Source organism: Trichomycterus rosablanca, chromosome 10, assembly GCF_030014385.1.
Source record: "Trichomycterus rosablanca isolate fTriRos1 chromosome 10, fTriRos1.hap1, whole genome shotgun sequence".
NCBI lineage: Eukaryota > Metazoa > Chordata > Actinopteri > Siluriformes > Trichomycteridae > Trichomycterus > Trichomycterus rosablanca.
Genome location: NC_085997.1, coordinates 22777521 through 22798157, shown reverse-complemented (window position 1 = coordinate 22798157; position 20637 = coordinate 22777521).

Below are 20637 nucleotides of genomic sequence, written 5' to 3'. Positions count from 1 at the left end.
TGAAACAGAGCATGATCCCCTCCCTTCAAAAACTGGGCCTCATGGCAGTTTTTCAACAGGATAACGACCCCAAACACAACCTCCAAGATGACAACTGCCTTGCTGAGGAAGCTGAAGGTAAAGGTGATGGACTAAACCCAATTGAGCACCTGTGGCGCATCCTCAAGTGGAAGGTGGAGGAGTTCAAGGTGTCTAACATCCACCAGCTCCGTGATGTCATCATGGAGGAGTGGAAAAGGATTCCAGTAGCAACCTGTGCAGCTCTGGTGAATTTCATGCCCAGGAGGGTTAAGGCAGTGCTGGATAATAATGGTGGTCACACAAAATATTGACACTTTGGGCACAATTTGGACATGTTCACTGTGGGGTGTACTCACTTATGTTGCCAGCCATTTAGACATTAATGGCTGTGTGTTGAGTTATTTTCAGAAGACAGTAAATCTACACTGCTATACAAGTTGTACACTGACTACTCTAAGTTATATCCAAGTTTTGTTTCTATAGTGTTGTCCCATGAAAAGATATAATAAAATATCTGCAGAAATGTGAGGGGTGTACTCACTTTTGTGATACACTGTACATGACCATCTTTTGCTGTGCAATTGTAGCCTAGACTATGCGGCATAACTTTGATAATTGCTTTTCAACTAACAATACTGTACATTAGTATTTCTTAGTGCAGAGGTGCAAACACAGTAATAACAGTAAATGAGCATTGTGCAAACAGTATTAAACATTATAAAAACTACAATTATACTATAAGAATATAGTTTAGCTCTATCAATACTGCCACTACCACCACTACTAATGATAATAATAATACGTATTGATATTAAAGACATGGCCATTAAACAATTAGCAAACTATTGCCACAAGCATGATTAATCTTTTAGGTTAATTGATTTTATTGTATATTATATCTAAACTGGTCTTCCACTTCAGTTCTGAAATATTAGAATTTAATCTTATTGGAATTGACTCCTTGTTATTTAATTTAAGTTTGCAGTTTAGCCACTGTTAGTTTAAAACAATTACAAAGGACAACTACAAAGAAATACCTACAGTGAACTAGACATAATATAGCACAGGTTCATTTTGTGAAGAACTTATTTTAATGAAAGAAGCCATAATAGAAGCAAAACTGCATAATTGTACTTGATGAATTACCTTTTTACCTTTTTATATTTAATTACATTAGTGTACCCATAAAATGTAACTGTATAGAACTTGCATAGATGATGTTGTTTGGTCTTTTTTGTATCTCTCTGACAATCTGACAAAAGTTTAGATCCCTAGTAGACAAAAAAGGAAAAATGATTTAGGGTTTACAGTATCCCAGCCTGAAAATACATGCTAATAAATGTTTTAAAATAGTAATGGCATTTCTTTTATACTATTTAGCACAAGATTTTGAATTGAGATGCACTATTTAGCCAGATTTTTAACAATCTAACACGTTTGCAACACAAATGCCAATGATATTAAACTTTAAATAACTTTAAACTGTATTGCTTTGACAACCTTTAAGTCAAGTTACATCAGTAAGCAAAAACAGCAAAAGACAAAAGTTAAGTCAGCCAGCATAATGAAGGCAGTTGACTTTTTATAGATTTGGTAGAAACCTAATGTTCCATGAGCAATTTCTGTGAATGCCCTTGCAAAACAGACACCCCAGCCTTGTTTTATTGTTTCTTTCACATACAAAATAACTACTGCTTCTGTACCAAGCATGATTTACTGAAAAAAAAAACCTAAAGAGATAAAGCTTGAGGAGTGTAGTAAACAAGTTCTTATATTTAATCTGTAAAGTGTAATAACTTGAATGTAGAGATCTGATACAGTATAAGGCAGAGATTTGTTGGTCTTATGCTACACTAATGCTTACTTGACAACAGCTGTTGTACAGTTTCTTACAAATAAAAGAAGCTTAACAGATTATCTTTAGTTACCTATTTAAATGGTAAGCATCTTTAGTCTGGAGATGAAAGCACTTTTATCTTTTCATTTACTTTCGCTGAGCTGTCCATGGATTGTGAGTTTTAGGCTCAGGTCTTTAGTGGGCTTGGTGAATATTATAGTTGAATGGTGAGACAGTGTTTTGCCTTTTGATTAAGAGTGAATTGTCAGTTTCAGTTGGCATGAAGGCAGAAACAAAGCCATATTCATAAGTGTGCACACAGGAGACTTACACACAAGTGGTTTCTGAGGCCCAAAGGCAAACAGTGAAACAGCCACAGAGCAGACAAAGACGACACGACATTCCCAAAGGGTTACTACAAACCACACGCAAAGACATTTAAACAAAGACAAGGTCTCACTCCCATGCACTCCTTAAAAGCCTTTTAGGCCATTTTATTAGCAAACTCTTCCTGGATATGCATATGACATACCCTGTACAGACATGTTCACAGAGGGCAAAAGCATACACTTTTAGCAAAAAAGTAAATATATCCAATCTATACCCAAACATTTTCGAGTGGCAGCTCTTAAACAGTGACGCTTAATGGTCTACAACTGTTTTTATTGCGCTTTTAACTGCATTAGTCTTGGGAACTGTATGCTGTTTATTCTCCAGAACAGTTCTTAGTTCTTCAGATCAGAAACTTAATAGTGGTGTAAATAGATTTTTGGATTGCTTAAGAGTTTCAAAGTTGTGGTTTATCTGTTTTAAGTGAATTAACAGTAAAAACAAAGTAATTTAGACTTTTATGGTTAGGTTATGATGTTATGTTTGATATGTATTGGATTACAATTCATATGATGATGAACTAAGCACAACATAATCATATCATGTAAAATGTCGACTGTTGTAACCAGTTGGGTTTTGTTACTAAAAGTCATAAGATACCAGCCTCAATGTTTTTTTAAACTGCTGTTCATGTCAAAAGATAGATATGCCCACCTGGAGGAAGAACTCAATACCTCTCTCTGCATGTGGAAGCTCATAGATGCCAAACATTTCATTTTTAAACAAAATGTTGCAGTGTTTTTGTTGTTGGGATATCAGTCTGGGTAGATGAGGTAAAATTCTTTATATTCAGCAATTCATTAAATTTTTTAATCTTTGCATTTTACTGTAGTTACCAACTCATACCACATGGTTACAATAATCTAAACATAGACTTTACAAATCTTCTTAAAAATCTTTAATCTAGGTGCGAACTACTCAGTTCGAAACTCGGCGCTGCCACCAGTCGGCTGGGCACCATCTAGCGGGCATAATTTGCAGTGCCTGCAGCAGACACAGTTCTGCTGGGGTGGGATGACCGGACTATGTGGGTGGGGTCTTCAAACTCTGTGTAAGGACCCTGATTGGCAGATAGAGAGGCGCCTGTGCAGAGTGCATAGGTGAAAAAGGGTTAGGTAAGGGCTGCATGCGGGTCGGAGGAGGCGTGAGCAGCAATATACCCACCTCAACTGCAATCAGGGTTCCCCCAGCAATGGAACACAAATTAACTACACTAAATTGGAAGAAAAAAAATCTTTAGTCTATTTAATTGCTGAAAAATCTTATGTAAATCACAGCAAAACAAATGAAGGCTCCTCCACACACAGGGCATTAATTCTGCCATAGTATGTAGAGTTTAATGGGGTTTCAACATTTTGCTGTAAATCTATTCCTGCTGTAATGAGCTCAGGGACCCACAAGTATTTAGTTGTAATTATCAAAACAAAATTAAAATTTGGCATTCATAGCATTTTGAAAATGATGGTCGATAAAAGTCTTACATCTGTGAAATTTATCAGTGCCCCTTTTTCCAGGTGGCACTCTACATCTACTGAAATAAATCATGTCTTTGTAAAGCACATAAATTATTACATGGATGAAAAAATGTATGGGGTACAAATTTAGTTTGAGGGGTTATTGGGCTTTTGTACGTGTAAGAAAAATTATTAAACAAATGCCCACTTTACGTATCTTGTATGATATAAAGATCAGGTTAAGTGTTGTTTTTTCTATACAGATGAAATTGTAAGATGAGGTACAACTGCAAACCTTGTGTAACTTTTCACATGATTTTTGGTGAACTTGCAGTGTTAACATTTTATTCCATGGTTCATATGATGCATGTGGGCGGTTAAGTATTTGTTCCTGTGCGCATGTTGAGCACAAACCAGCGTGTGGGCGTTTTGTGTCTTTCTTTTCTTTTGAGACCTGTGGAGAGTGTGGCCTCTGACCTCTCTCCATTGGCTTACTGAAAAAAGTTGCCCCCTCCCCTTCCTGTTCATCTGGAAGCACAAATACAGTTATAACATTTGTTTGAATTTATGGATCAGGGTTTTAGTAGTAACTTGGGGAAAATACAAATGGCCTCCTGATTATAAAAGAACAAATGCACACAATTTTCTAAAACCAACAAAAGATAACAGCTATTACTTTAGTAATTAGAAACTTTAGTAATTAGTAATTTATTACATTTAAAAACGCATGTTATTGATTGTGTCTACGTTAGGCAGACAGCTTGGCAGTGCATGTATTCATGAAAACTGCATAAAAGCAGTTGCCAGTTTTAAATTTAAAGCTTAGGTTATAAGTGAATAAATTTCACAATATAGTTATTGATTCTGTATTTGTAATGTACTGTATCTGTATAAGTAATATATTACAGTTAATCATTTGTATTCAAGACTTTTGTGTTTTCCCCCAGCACAGTTGATGGGCCTGGGTAGGAAAGTCATTATATATCAGTTATTTGGGATTAAAGGACTCTTATAAGTAGGGCCCTACTAATTTTAAGGGAAAATTTGTATAATTTGAATCTGATTTCATAGCATGGCAGTCATTAAATAACACTCATAAATTAAATGACAGAATAAATGACAGCTACATTACACAGCACGGCCTAATTTAATAGTTAAATCTAGAACTTCCAGTGAGGTTGCTCCCAACCAAGTCCACAGAATTGGTTAGGGGTTTTACAAACTCAGTTACCCGAGTAGTGTTTTTATCTGCTTTAGACTTCGACATCTTGGACATTTTGACTAACCGATAACTGAATTGCTGTAGGATTGGTAGTGTAACCGACTTTTTGTGGTGTAATGTGCTGACAATGTTTGATGTATGTGTTTACAGATTTAGTGCATTTTTTCCTTTTGGGGATTCCATAATCAATAGAAAAGTGTGCTTCTCTACACACATGATCATCTCTGTGTAGTCTGTGCTGCGCCTTAAAAGAACAAGCCAGTAAAGTATTATGCTCCAGATAGTTTGTCTATGTACAGTTTATTTCTTTATTTATAAACTCAGCAAACTCTAAAGACGCTTGGTTATACTAGGACTGCCTTGTAGTGCAAATAAACCAGTAAACAGTTGGGCTGATGCTAGTTACTTACAGTACACATGTTGAACACAGTAGATAAGATCTTTAATATGACTTTAATCTTGCCCAAATTATTAATGTCAGACCAGACCAGAAAATTAAGTGCTGCTATGGTGAGTACCCACCAACAGAAGTCTAAGAGGGGGACAAGCTACAAACCGCTGACAGGGCAGCCAAGACTCATTACTGCTACAGGATGTGAAGACTAGGGCATCGGGTAGAAATCCCAGAATGGCTCATATTGCAAATACTCTTAATACTGGTGATGAGTTGAATGTGTCACAACAAATTTGAGCCCGATGAATCCTGGCATTGTCATCTTGGAATACGCCCGTGCCATCAGGGAAGAAAAAATCCATTGATGGAATAACCTGGTCGTTCAGTATATTCAGGTAGTCAGCTGACCTCATTCTTTGGGCACATAACGTTGCTGAACCTAGACCTGACCAACTGCAGCAACCCCAGATCATAGCACTGCCCCCACAGGCTTGTACGGTAGGCACTAGGCATGATAAGCGCATCACTTCAGCCACCTCTCTTCTTACCCTGATGCGCCCATCACTCTGGAACAGGGTAAATCTAGACTCATCAGACCACATGACCTTCTGCCATTGCTCCAGAGTCCAATCTTTATGCTCCCTAGCAAATTGAAGCCGTTTTTGCCAGTAAGCCTCACTGACAAGTGGTTTTCTTAAGGCTACACAGCTGTTTAGTCCCAATCCCTTGAGTTCCCTTCGCATTGTGTGTGTATGTGGAAATGCTCTTACTTTCACTATTAAACATATCCCTGAGTTCTACTGTAGTTTTTCTACCATTTGATTTCACCAAACGTTTAAGTGATCGCCGATCACGATCATTCAAGATTTTTTTCCGACCACATTCCTTCCTCGAAGATGATGTTTCCCCACTGTCCTTCCACTTTTAAATAATGCGTTGGACAGTTCTTAACCTGATTTTAGTAGTTTCAGCAATCTCCTTAGATGTTTTCTCTGCTTGATGCATGCCAATAATTTGACCCTTCTGAAACAGATTAACATCTTTTCCACGACCACAGGATGTGTCTTTCGACATGGTTATTTAACAAATAAGAAGCTACTCAATGCATCAGTTAGGGTTAAATAACTTGTTGCTAGCTGAAACATAATCACCCATGCAGTAATTATCCAATGGGAGGCTCTTACCTATTTGCTTAGTTAAATCCAGGTGGTGACCTTTTTTTTTGGCCAGGCAGTGTAGTTACTATTTCATTCAATTAAATAGGGAAGAAGAGTTTTTTTTATTCTAGTTTTAATAAATTGCAGTAATGAATGCACATACTATTTGGAGCTTGTTTTTTAAATACAAATATTTACTTAAATTTTAATAATAATTTGTTGGCTGGTAAAAATGAGAAAGTAGTTTCAAAGTCAGATACATACATGCCTTAATTTGCAACATTTAAAAGACCTTTGCCATGACCTTTCACCTGAGCAGAACTAACAGCCCAAACAAGTCCTGGATTCAGTTACACTTTTAATAGACAGAGAGACTGAGCCAGGCAGACGGAGAGGGAATAAAAGAGGGTGTGAGTGAGAGAGCGAGCACAGATCAAACATACTGTCCTAAACGTCTTCTGTCGTGACTGCTGTTTGAAGTCTTGCAGCATGATTCGGCCCTCAAACTCTTGTACTCACTCACTTCAAAGAGGGGGAGAGTCATCGGCCTCCCGCAGTTTGCCAACACACAGACCACCAGGGGAAGTGAGGAAGCGGGAGCAGAGACAGGAAGAGAGAGATGGCAGCCGAGATTGGCCTGTCGGGGGCTTTTGAAAGATAGAAAGACTGGATCCTGTTCAGAGGCCACTGATAAAGAGAGTAAAGGGGCACAGCAGAGGACGAGGGTGTTGTATGAAGAAGGAAGTCTGCTTTATTAAAACAAGTTTCTGTTTTTCTTCCTACGTATAACATTTATGAATATTAATATATATGAATATTGCACACTGATATACCAAAGCCAGAAGTTGCACATGTAGCTTTGATGTAAACAGTAGTCCCATGCATATCTTTTCTGTGCCTAGAGCTTTATACATAAGAGATAACAGAACAGTTTCAAATGCCTCCTTGTGTCAGCAGGATTAAGTCTTTGATGAATAGTAGGTTGTAGAAAAGTAACTAGTAAGTATTAAGCGATTTAAAACCTCTATGTATTTTATTCAGGAATATACACCAATCAGCCATTACATTAAAACAACCACCTTGTTTCTCCACTCACTGTCCATTTGATCAGCTCCGCTTACCATTGTAGTTCTACAATTACTGACTGTAGTTCATCTGTTTCTCTACATACCAGTCAGAACCCCCACAGGACCACCACAGAGCAGGTATTATTTAGGTGGTGGATCATTCTCAGCACTGCAGTGACACTGACATGGTGGTGGTATGTTAGTTTGTGTTGTGCTGGTATGAGTGGATCAGACAGCAATGCTGCTTGAGTTTTTAAATACCATGTCCACTCACTGTCCACTCTATTAGACACTCCTACCTAGTTGGTTTACCTTGTAGATGTAAAGTCAGAGACGATCACTCATCTATTGCTGCTGTTTGAGTTGGTCATCTTCTAGACCTTCATCAGTGGTCATAGGACGCTGCCCATGGGGCACTGTTGGCTGGATACAAGCAAGCACTTTTGTTTTGTTAAAAATGTGCATGATTAACACAGTGGTTAAATAAATGAAGTATGTAGTGTTTTATAATTGTGATTTGCATCAATTATAGTTTGTTCAGGCTGTTCCTGATAGTCCCATTTCATATGGTAACATCATACTACCAACCCAATAAAGTTAAAGACCTGCACAATTGCCAAATCAAACCAGTACAGAAAACATGTGACGACCTTCTTGGCTATGTGATGGAACAGGTTACAGCAAATATTATTCTGACCTAAGAGCTTAAATATACTTGAAGATCTGTGGAAAATGAATGAGTCAATGTGTGATTTCCAATGATTAATCTCCATGTCCATCTGTTGGCTCTTTGCACCTTGTCTAACCACAATAGACTTTAGACTTATACCAGGATGAAGTGGTTACTAAGGATGACTCAACGAAGGATCAATGTTTGATTCTTAAATATATTTTTGTGTAATATACTCCGTGTAATATAACATTAAAACCACCTCCTTGTTTCTACACTCACTGTCCATTTTATCAGCTCCACTTACCATATAGAAGCACTTTGTAGTTTTACAATTACTGACTGTAGTCCATATGTTTGTCCACATACTTTTGTAGCCTGCTTTCACCCTGTTTCTCAATGGTCAGGACCCCCCACAGGCCACTACAGAGCAGGTATTATTTAGGTGGTGGATCATTCTCAGCACTGCAGTGACACTGACATGGTGGTGGTCATCTATTGCTGCTGTTTGAGTTGGTCATCTTTTAAATCTTCATCAGTGGTCACAGGACGCTGCCCACGGGGCGCTGTTGGCTGGATATATTTTTGGTTGGTGAACTAACTTACCACCACCATGTCATTGTCACTGCAGTGCTGAGAATGATCCACCACCCAAATAATACCTGCTCTGTGGTGGTCCTGACCATTAAAGAACAGGGTGAAAGCAGGTTAAAAAAAAAAGTATGCAGAGAAACAGATGGACTACAGTCAGTAATTGTAGAACTACAAAGTGCTTCTATATGGTAAGTGGTGCTGATAAAATGGACAGTGAGTGTAGAAACAGGGAGGTGGTTTTAATGTTATGGCTCATCGGTGTATAGTGGGCATCACTACTTTTACATCACGTAAACACTGAACAGCTTCACTCACTCTCAAAAATCAGATTTTTGACTGATTTATTTGAAGTCAGAGGTTCCTCATCAGATCAATGAAGTGCATACAAAAGCAATCCTGTAGTTTAAAAAAATATATATGTTTTTGTACTGATTACTGGAATAAAAGACTTTGCTTTCTGTTTTATTTAAATTTTTCCTACTGCCCGTCACATTTTTTGGAATTGTGGTTATAGATTAAAGAGAATATGAAAAATAGACCATCTTTATTAGGTGTGGTTCTGCTATGTTTTGTTAAACCCGTCTCTCGGAGTCCTCTCATCCTGTTTCCATCCCTTTGCTCTTAACTTTTATTACAAGCCCACAGTGCTTCCTCATCCCTCTTCTCCTCTGTGCCCCGTCTACCCACACTGTTGTCATAGTACCGGGGACTGTAGTAGACTCCAGTCATAAAGTGCTCCCTCCTGGATCGTCATTACTTGGGTTGGGCCCGGGGTTTTGGGTTTTGAGGATCCTCTGAGCCATAGTAAGATCACGAACGCACATACACAACCCTACACCACCTACACACATTACACAACTTTTTATAAAACCCTCTTTAACAGTATCATATGTTGCTTTAGGCATGAAAACAGACAAACGTCTGAAGCAGAGGAATATTGGCAACAGGAAACGCTGTTGAAAAGATGAACAAACAATCTAATTCAATTAAGTCTTTAGAGAAATTTAACATTTTTGTAAACACACTTTTACAAAGAAGCTTTTTCATAGAAGTTCACTACTTACTCTAGATGAGCGTGTAAGCATTCAGGGATGAGCAGTATTTATAATATAAAAAAAAATACCTTTATAGCCCTTTATGTATTTGGATTTCAGAACATCACATCCATATGTTTTTGTTAAAAAATCTAATTGCAAAACCAGTGATATCCCCCTCGGCTGCTCAAACAGTCTCTATCCTCCTCAGAAGAACTGCCACTAGGTTTTGGAACAATACCATGAGCATTTACGCAGAGTTTTTTTCTTAGCGTTGCTTCAATAATGTTTGTGCAGATCTTTTCAAAGGTTAGATGGGATGCATTTTGTGTCACTGTCATGTTAGTCACCAAATCACAGCTTATTCCTCTGTCAGTGTTTTTCTATGAAGATTACAAGGCTGTATGTTTGATTATATACACTTTTATTAAGGGTGTGGCTGAAACAACTGAACACTAAAGAGAAAAGCCTTTTACATACTTTTAACCAAATATGAGGGTTCTTCAAAAAGTTATCGCACTTTTTTACTCTTATTTATTAAAAATTTCAAAAACAAATTACATCACTTTTCTACAGTCACCTTCCGATGCATTTTTCCTGCGTCGTACCAACTTTTTAATGTTTGTTTATTAGGATTTTAACATTATGTTTTGCACTTTTTGGTTACATTCATGACAGGAACGGTAGCTACTTATTACATAAGGTTTATCAGTTCATGAGGTTATATCAAACACAGTCATGGACAATTTCGTATCTCCAATTTACCTCACTTGCATGTCTTTGGACTGTGGGAGGAAACCGGTGCACCCGGAAACCCACGCAGACACAGGGAGAACATGCAAACTCCACACAGAAAGGACCCGGACCGCCCCACTTGGGGATCAAACCCAGGACCTTTTTGCTGTGAGGCGACAGTGCTACCACTTAGCCACTGTGCCGCCCCAATTTTTTAATGGCATCAGCAAAAATGTTTTTGGTTGAGTGCGTAGCCACTGATGCACCGCTGCTTTCACATCATCACATGAAAATCTTCTTCCCCTTAAAGCTTCTTTGAGCAGTTCAAAAAGGTGGAAATCAGATGGCGCTAAATCCGGACTATATTTGTATTTGTGGCCTTTCAGCAGGAAGGGTCTGGGTTCGATTCCCAAAGTCCTTTCTGTATAGAGTTGTTGTTTGTGTTTCCATGGGTTTCCTCTGGATGGTCCGGTTTCCTCCCACAGGTCCAAAGACATGCAGTCAGCTTAATTAAAGCTACAAAAATTGCCGTGTGAGAGAGTGAGAGAGTGAGAGAGTGAGAGAGTGAGAGAGTGAGAGAGTGAGAGAGTGAGAGAGTGAGAGAGTGAGAGAGAATGTCTGTCCTCTTATGGAATAGCGACATGCCCAGGGTGTTTCCTGGCTTTTGCACAATCAGTCGGACCCACCATAACCTTGACAACGATAAAGCTGTGGTAAAACAGACGATGAATGAATGGATGACCAAATATTATATTCTGTAAGTAATCTATTCTAAAAGTGTAATATTATTTTCATCTGTATTCATCTACATCACCTAAATGGCTTGCAAGCAATCTTTGATGGTCCTAAAGGGTACTTCTTTAAAGATGATGTCACAGAACACCAAATATTAGCTAGCACGTTCTATTTGTAAACAATAAACAAACAAGACTTTAACAAACTAACTTCCATCCAACATGTGACAAAAAAACAAGCACTTGGCTGTAGTCCATTCCACACAGTGGTTAGGCCTGACTTGCATGTTGCAAGTACTGGAGAAGGCAATTGTTTACACAAAACAGATAATGTTATTGCTCAGAGCAAAATATAAAATCATGCACAAGTAATAATATATACATACCAAGCAGTTTAGCTCATTTGCTGCTTTGTACACATTGTCACTCCCTGTACACAATTTATTAATTAGAGGGACCCCAGAGTACCCTTACTGACCAATGATGGTGTTTAGTGTAGATTATACATTAGTGTTGGGATTTTTAAAGGCTTATAAAATTTACTGTAATAATAAATATAATAATGTTTATACAATTTATTGTTAATAAATCATTCCCACTGCAACCCAGTTGAGGATAAAGCAATGGTAAAACAGTGAATAAATGAATCAAAGTATCTATTTAATGTTAACTGGAACAAATGACTGCTTTTTTCACTTACTGTTATTGCTGCAAGGTGTGAATGTCCAGTAGAAACAAAATGAATTGTGGCACAATGTAAGGTTCTGATAGTGCTCTGCTGATGGAATGTTATGACGGACCCAAGTTGTCACTGGTACATTGTTGCATTTTCCCATTTGCCAAATATCTTAGAATTAGAGTGATGACTTTCATATAGAATGCCTTTATTTGTCATATATACAGTACATACAGGTGTACAGTACAACAAAATTCTTTTTTTGCATATCCCAGCTTGTTTGGCAGCTGGGGTCAGAGAGAAGGGTCAGCCATAGTACGGCACCCCTGGAGCAGAGCGGTTCAAGGGCCTTGCTTAAGAGACCAACAGTGGCTGCATGGCAGAGCTGGGATAGCCCTAAGCTCTACCCACTAGGCTACCACTGGCCCCCATTCATTTGGGTAAGAGAGTCCACTCTAATAAGCTCAACCACAAACATTATTCCTGTATTATCTAGAGTTTTATTAACTCATTTCTTTTACCTCTTCAATGTTCCATAATTTTCTCCACTGCTTAACAAACTTTTAAGCCCATTAAAAGTCCTTCTCACCATAGGAGCTATGTTATGGGTTAAGATGCTTTATGAATATTTTTACTAGGTTGTACTCATAACTTTAGTGGGGAATTCTTGGGAGATGCCCACAATTCTAGGAATTACCTTAGAACTTTGTTATTAGGATCAACTCTGTACTATATGTCATATGAGTACATATCCTGATGGATTCTATTCAGGGGGTTGAATAATTGGAGACTGCAGTAGTCTTTAAAAGACTAACCAGTTGTTATAGTGGTTGGGGCAGCACTGTCGCCTCACAGCAAGACGGTCCTGGGTTTGATCCCCAGGTGGGACGGTACAGGTCCTTTCTGTGTGAAGTTTGCATGTTCCTCCGGGAGCTCTGGTTTCCTCCCACAGTCTAAAGACATGTAAGTGAGGTGAATTAGAGATACAAAAAATTGTCCATGACTGTGTTTGATATTAAACTTGTGAACTGATGGATCTTGTGTAACGAGTAACTACCGTTTCAGTCATGAATGTAACCAAAGTGTGTAAAACATGTTAAAATCTTAATAAATATATGTTATAGCAGTTCTGTTGAGCTATTTGAATTGTTCTTATTTGATTGGTTTATTGCAAACTGCTGATAGTTTGTAAACCTAATTTGCAATAGGGGTTGAATAATTTTGATTGTATCTGTACATGATGTTAAAGGCTACATTGACCAACAGGACTAAGCTGTATTTATAGCTTGTGTATGGATACAGTACGAGTGTGGTGCATGATAGAGCTTGTTTCTTCTATAAAGACACATTTTCTTTGATATTTTTATTTTTGGGTTACTGTGTTGCTGTTCTTTTCAGTTTAAGGCTTTTGGCTGACCTTTGCTTGATCATAATTAACATACCATGTTATTTTAGAGTTCAATCTTTACTCCTGATTTAATCACCTCAATAAAAGACCCTTTGTGCCACTGTGTGTTTCTTTTGCAGTGTTGAGGTGGGACTGTAAACAGTGAAGTCTAGTTCCTATCGGCTCCTGCATACAGGATGTGGAGAAAGACTTATTACATTGAACAGGAAAAAAGGGACACTTTTCCGGAATATGTGGAAGTTTGTCGGCCAGTTTGGCTCGGATGGAAGTGTGTGTGTGTGTTTGTGATCTGCATGTTTCACACACTAAATCACAGAATTAAATGGTGTCTCTGTGTATTTTGCTCATACACGCACACACAAACACCTAGCTAGACTGGGAGCATGAATAGCCACACACATGGTATGTAAAGACTTGTAACTAGGAGAAAGAGTGTGTGTGTGTTCATTACTGCATGAGTGTGTGTTTAGTGATTGAGTGAATGAATAAAGAAGACAGGCGCCACTGTTTATTGTATGCTTGAGGAGTGTCGCCTCACTGAAGTCAGAGAGGAGAATAATGCCTCAGTGACACTCTGAATGCAGCAGATTCTGTCCACACAAAAGCTTCACTTTCATCCTTGGTTTTGGAAGTGCAGCTTTATGCATATGTATGTCTGCACCTGTCAAATCTGCCCTGCCGATTGTAATACTGTCTGTGTGTGAATGTGTGTCTGTGTGTGTGTGTTTGAATTAAAAGCAAAATTAGTGATTAAAAAATACAAACCTATAATCTCTAGTTGCAGTTTGTCCTGCTACAATTAGACATGTTTAAATGACAACTAGTCTGTTATAAATAGACAAAATTATTATTTTCTTTGGTCAAATAACCAACAATTATGACAATATCTAGTGCTAATAATGGCTCATTTGATTCCCAGATGGAGCGGTCCAGGTCCTTTCTATGTGGTGTGTGCATGTTCTCCCCATGTCTGCGTGGGTTTCCTCCAGGAGCTCCGGTTTCCTTCTACAGTCCAAGAACATACAAATGAGGTGAATTGGAGATACAAAATTGTCCATGACTGTTTGACATTAAACTTGATGAATCTTGTGTAACCAGTAACTACCTGTCCTGTCATGAATGTAACCAAAGTGTGTAAAACATGATGGTAATATCCTAATAAATAAATACATACTTATTTGTAAAACTGCTGTGTTCAGAAGCTCCTGCAGTATGACCAGCTGTGTGCTGGTACTCCCTCGAAAGTAACTAGTTTAAAAAAAAATTACTATGCAAACAGAGAAGTTTTGACAGAGGAAAATACCTGGAGAGGCTTATAGGTAATTTGGTAAATAACTGGTGTTTTTATCTGATCGTGCAGGGCTGAAATCTTCTCACTGAGAAGTTTAAATTTGCAATTTAGATAGCAATCTTACAGTATGTTTACTAATTCTAGGATCACGTGTTATGGCATTGTAGCTCTTTATTAAGATTTTATGCTCCCTTTGATTGAAGCAATAAAGGTAATACCTTTCTCTGCTTATCTACTTACTTTAATACAAAACTGCATGGAAATAAACTGCAATAGTGTTAGTGAATATTGTGTATAGCCTTTAAGCTTGCTGCTCAGCGGAACAGCCGTCAGAAAGCAGTTTTGCAGCGTGTCATGTGATAGGGATAAATGGAATGATAAACTGCAATATGCACTGTGGTGAAAAAACCCTCAGTGAAATACCTGAAAAATTGGATTGTGAGTAGAAAAGAGTTTTAATCTTGTCTGAAGAGAAGGATCTCACCGACAGAGTCTCATACAGAGGCTCTGTGAATGTGATAACAACTGATAAAATAACCATCTTTTTATGCTGTTGTCGGTGACCTTGTAGGACAGTCAAAGATTTCACAGTTAACATAGGGACTGGTCTAAATAAGCTAGTACTGGGTTTTGGACGTCATACAATGCAATTGACACACTTCTTATCATGTACACCATGTACACACCTAGTAACATTCTATTGTAGAAGTATTCTTGGAATATGACTACTGGCAAAAATGCCCTTAGCATATCTACATTTTCTAAGTAGTTATTGATTATGTATTAATACTTCTAGTGTAAATTCACATTTTTGTCTCACAGCACCCTGCCTTAATCAAAGAAAAAAAAGTGCTGGCATATGAGCTGGTGGAAACTGTAGTAGCAAGTAAAATGCAACAGGGGAAATGTCAAAAATCATATTGAGTGGAATATGGGTAAAATGCCCCCCCCCCCCCCCCCCCCCCCAAGCACTTAAACATGGGAGATTCCAGAAAGTTCCTTACAATCCAAACCATCCCTGTTAAGCAAATTTCCAGGTGCCTATGTTTGTGTTTAAATAAAAGAAATTAATTTCTATTTTATTACTTAAGGTGGAATCTAATTGTAGATTATGATACATGTGACCCTGAATTCCTTTGCAAATCTACACACTTTATTATTGGATAAATTTGTGCCTCTCAAACTTCTGTTTAAGTTGTCTGAGATTTTTTTAACTTTTTAGGTAAGTGGTTCACTTTAGAAAATGCTGCACTATTTAGTATTTAAATGATGACCAATATTTAGCATTTAATGGCGTATTTATGCTGACATCATGTTAGAATTCATAACCTATTATGAGAAATCTTAGTCAGTATGTCATTTTTTATGAGGTCAGAGCAGTTACAGCAGTTTTGTCATTATTTGTTGTGACAGTTATGATGTATGTGGCAGAACATCCTTCAGAATGTGTACTGTAGAGCAAAAATGAGCAAGCTATGTAAGCTTCTTTGACATCGAAACTTGACAGCATGACAGCCATCATGACTCTTACCAGCAATAGAACCATGACTGGGTTATATTAGAGGGCATAAACTGTCACAGCAATTCACAACATTGTTTGGGAGAGGGAATGAGACCTAGACAGAGATTGAGCGAGTGCATTAATGACTACATGGAGGTAGGGTATAACTGGTGTTTGTACAGGGCAGAAAGGGGATAGGGGAAAAGTGCAGCCCTAATCTGCCTTTTTCAGTAAACAGACTGTCAAAGTAATAGCTCTGAAAATAAAAGAGCAGCTCACTACTGTTGGGGCCCACCAAAGTGTTTTAGCACACACGTATACACTAGCAGTGGAATGTTTTAACATACCAGTGCACACAAGGGATTGCTTTTTTATTCATTATAATTTTTCTCTTTTACTGTTTTACACATTTTGGAATGATAGTCATATTAAAATTATTTAACAAATATTGATTTGATGGCAAGGTGGCCTCTCCAGGTTCAATCCTCACCTCTAAGTATTTTTGGATTAGGTCTGCTTTTTTGCTCTTGACTGTGACTAAGTGATTAGGTGAGTGTGTTATGGATTGGTGCCCTGTACACTGTGTATTATTCTGTCTTTGTGCTTAATGTTTCTAGGTAGGCTTTGTTCCATTCAAACCACCATGTATTGTCCAGAAAAAAATACAGAAGTCCTTAAAATAAACCAGAACATTCATCATTTTAGCTGCATAAAAAAAAAAACATACTAACTACCAAACACACCCAACACAAGGGCTAAAAAGCACAGTTGTTCCTGTCCCCAGTCTTAGTTTCAAGACCACTGTTTCTTGATGCTGCTGTTGTCGCATTGAGTTTAATTTACCTTTATCTTGTTTTAAAGCGTTTTGCAGCTGAACTTTACTCCTAATTGAGGAGAGCAGTCACTAAAACACACCCCCTCCCAACACATTTGCATCTGCTTCATATGGTGCTCAGTATTGCATACAGAGAGTCACGCACTGATCTTCACTCTCCCACGTCTCTGTGCAATCCATATAGGCGCCCAGCCTGCCAGTAGCAGAGCTAAGATTCGAACTCATAAGTTTTAGACGTCAACTTTGTTGTGCTAATGTGTTTACCACTGCGCCACCTGAATGCCACGGACTGATACAGTCTTGACTAAAACACTGAAAATTAAGTGTTTTAACAGTGACTAAAACAGCAAATTATAGAGTGTATTACTTAAATCTTGGTCTATAAATAAAAGGGCAACAATAAGTATGTTACTATAAGTAGTTTACTTATCAGTTATGTACTAATGTTACCTATTTAAAATCAGGTTTATGGGATTTAAAACAGTGCTGTTTTTAAAAGGCAAAATGTAATTTTAGAGCTGTGAGGACTAATTGAAAGATAAAACTATAATATCCCAATTAAACATCCTAAGTTCATAGGGACATTAAAAACAAAACATAATTGTCACAACTGACACAATTGTCAGTTATTACAACTTTTAATACACACTTAACTAGCTTTATGGCTCAATGAGGCCATTTTTCACATTAAAGTGAATGGAAAGCTTCATGCATCCCATCTCAAGTCTGTGTGTGCAGTGTTTGTTTGCATGTGTCTAGGGAGTGGAAGCAGACACCAGAGAGACATAGATTCAGGATTGGCAAAACGATAAGGAAGTAAGCAGGAAGGAGACATCCCAGACCCCTCCAGCACCCAGACCGACAGACTCCCCCAAAAACACATGCGGACTATGCTTCCTCATTTATCAACACACACACATTCCACTGCCCTCTTTCCACCCTAAAATGACAGTGGGACTTTTCATGGTGCGTTTCATTGAAGAGAGAAAAATAACTTCAGCTATATCTGATGGCTTGATAAGGGGGTTGAGAAGGGGCTGGGGGGTTCCACAGGCCATCTTGACTTAATTAGGCTCACACAAAACATCTCACGGCTTCTGTTCCATTATACAAGCTAACAATAGCCACTACTGTTGCCTTGATTAGTACTGACACACAACCACTGAACTTGTCTCTTAATAACTAAGAACATTTATTTAATAGATGTTAATTCTAATTATATAATCCACACTGTTCTTAAAACCAATGCCAGGTGATGGGTAAATTAGACAAAAAAACCCTGTACAAAACACCTAGCAAAAATACATGCTTTGTTCTCTTTTAAAAACAAAGATTTAATGTTGCACTGAAAAAAAAAATCCATTGAATTTACTTAATTTTAATGTGTACATCGGTCCCACATGATCAAATTGTGGCCAACTGATATTATTTTTTCTTGTCAAGGTAAAATATTTCATTCACATTCAAACTAGTAAATTGAATCATGTTGATACAAAACAGAAATTCTCATTACTGTTAAATAAATGTATTGTGTTATGTTAAATCAATTTAATCATGTAATGTTAATCAATTTAATCATGTAATGTTAATCAATTTAATCATGTAATGTTAATCAATTTAATCAGGTAATGTTAATCAATTTAATCATGTAATGTTAATCAATTTAATCAGGTAATGTTAAATCAATTTAATCAGGTAATGTTAATCAATTTAATCATGTAATGTTAATCAATTTAATCAGGTAATGTTAATCAATTTAATCAGGTAATGTTAAATCAATTTAATCAGGTAATGTTAATCAATTTAATCAGGTAATGTTAATCAATTTCATCAAATAACATTAAATCAATTTCATCATGTTAAGGGTACATGATTTTAACTGTAACGGCAGCTATATTTTTATTGTGGAATTTGAGTTAATTTTAATTAAGCAAGTTAACTGTTCAGATCTTACAGTGGTACTAAGGACCTATTGAAATTGCTTCATTTAAATAAATCACAAACATCCATATGTTAGTTGTATGCAAATACAAAACCATGAATGGAAACATATGACAAAGAAAAGGCAGAGTCAGAATTCTGTACTAAAATTGCTTTAGTGAGTTTTTTTTTTTTTTTTTAAAGCTTCACAGAGAACAAAATTTTGCCAACAGACTCATTTTAGTTCCTATAAACTGATTTAACTTTTAAATATATACTATACAAATACTATTTAATACTGTAAACCCTGTTTAAGCAACAGATTATTCAAACACATGCAAACCACCATAGTGGTTTAAAAAAAAAAAAAAAGTGCAATGTATTCACAATACACATAAGACTTGCACTGACCATTTTCACACTAAATAAATGCAATACATGGTACTCATACATAATCCAAGTGCATTTTTAATTAGAGCTAGAGTGTACATCCAACCTCAAAGTGCTGAAAACAACGTTTTAACAGTATAAACTATATATGTACTTCTATACACTGATCAGACATACCATTAAACCCACCCACCTTGTTTCTACACTCACTGTCCATTTTATCAGCTCCACTTAACATATAGAAGCACTTTGTAGTTCTACAATTACTGACTGTAGTCCATCTGTTTCACTACATGCCTTTTTAGCCTGCTTTCACCCTGTTCTGCAATAGTCAGGACCCCCACAGGGCCACCACAGAGCAGGTATTATTTAGGTGGTGGATCATTCTCAGCACTGCAGTGACACTGACATGGTGGTGGTGTGTTAGTGTGTGTTGTGTTGGTATGAGTGTATCAGATACAGCAGTGCTGCTGGAGTTTTTAAACACAGTGTCCATTTACTGTCCACTCTTATTAGACACTCCTACCTAGTTGGTCCACCTTGTAGATGTAAAGTCAGAGACAAGCGCTCATCTATTGCTGCTGTTTGAGTTCTGCCGGTTAACGACTTATTTGACGAAAGTTAAAATCCAGTTAATCTGTGCAGTACCGCCACTTTCTGCTCCGGAGTGCAGAATGACACTGACCGGCGTCTTCAAACATATTTAGTTCCGGTTGTGTCCAAACGCAATTAAATTGATTTCACTTTTCAATGTAATTATTTAAACCATCGTGAAATAAATGTCTACATTTAGTATTCACCATAATATGTAGTCTACGTGATCAAATCATGTTCACCAAACGGAATATTATCTAATTGTTGCATGTACGTGTTTTATTATTTTAAATTTAAACACCTTCTCTTTTTCAGTTATAACTGGAGCTACGGTTTAAATTTAAATTACACAATGTTACAACAGGACTTAAGACGCGACTGAAATGGTTTAAAATGAAGTTTTATATCGAATACTAAGTCCAAACTAAAAACGTAATGCTGTTATTCATTTAAAATGACCAGAATCACTTACCAAAAAGACCGACATCACATGAAACTAAATTTTAAAAATATAATATATTTTGAAAATACACATGAAAATATTTTGAATAAAACAGCTATTACAGCTCAAAATGTAACAAAATGATAAAACTAAATACTCACCGGATTGATTTCTGAAGAGGAAAAATGGCGCTACTGAAGTGGAAAAAGTTCAGACAGCCTTGAATGTCCCGGATGAAGAAAGTGGACGCACGTTGAGATAACTCAGAAAT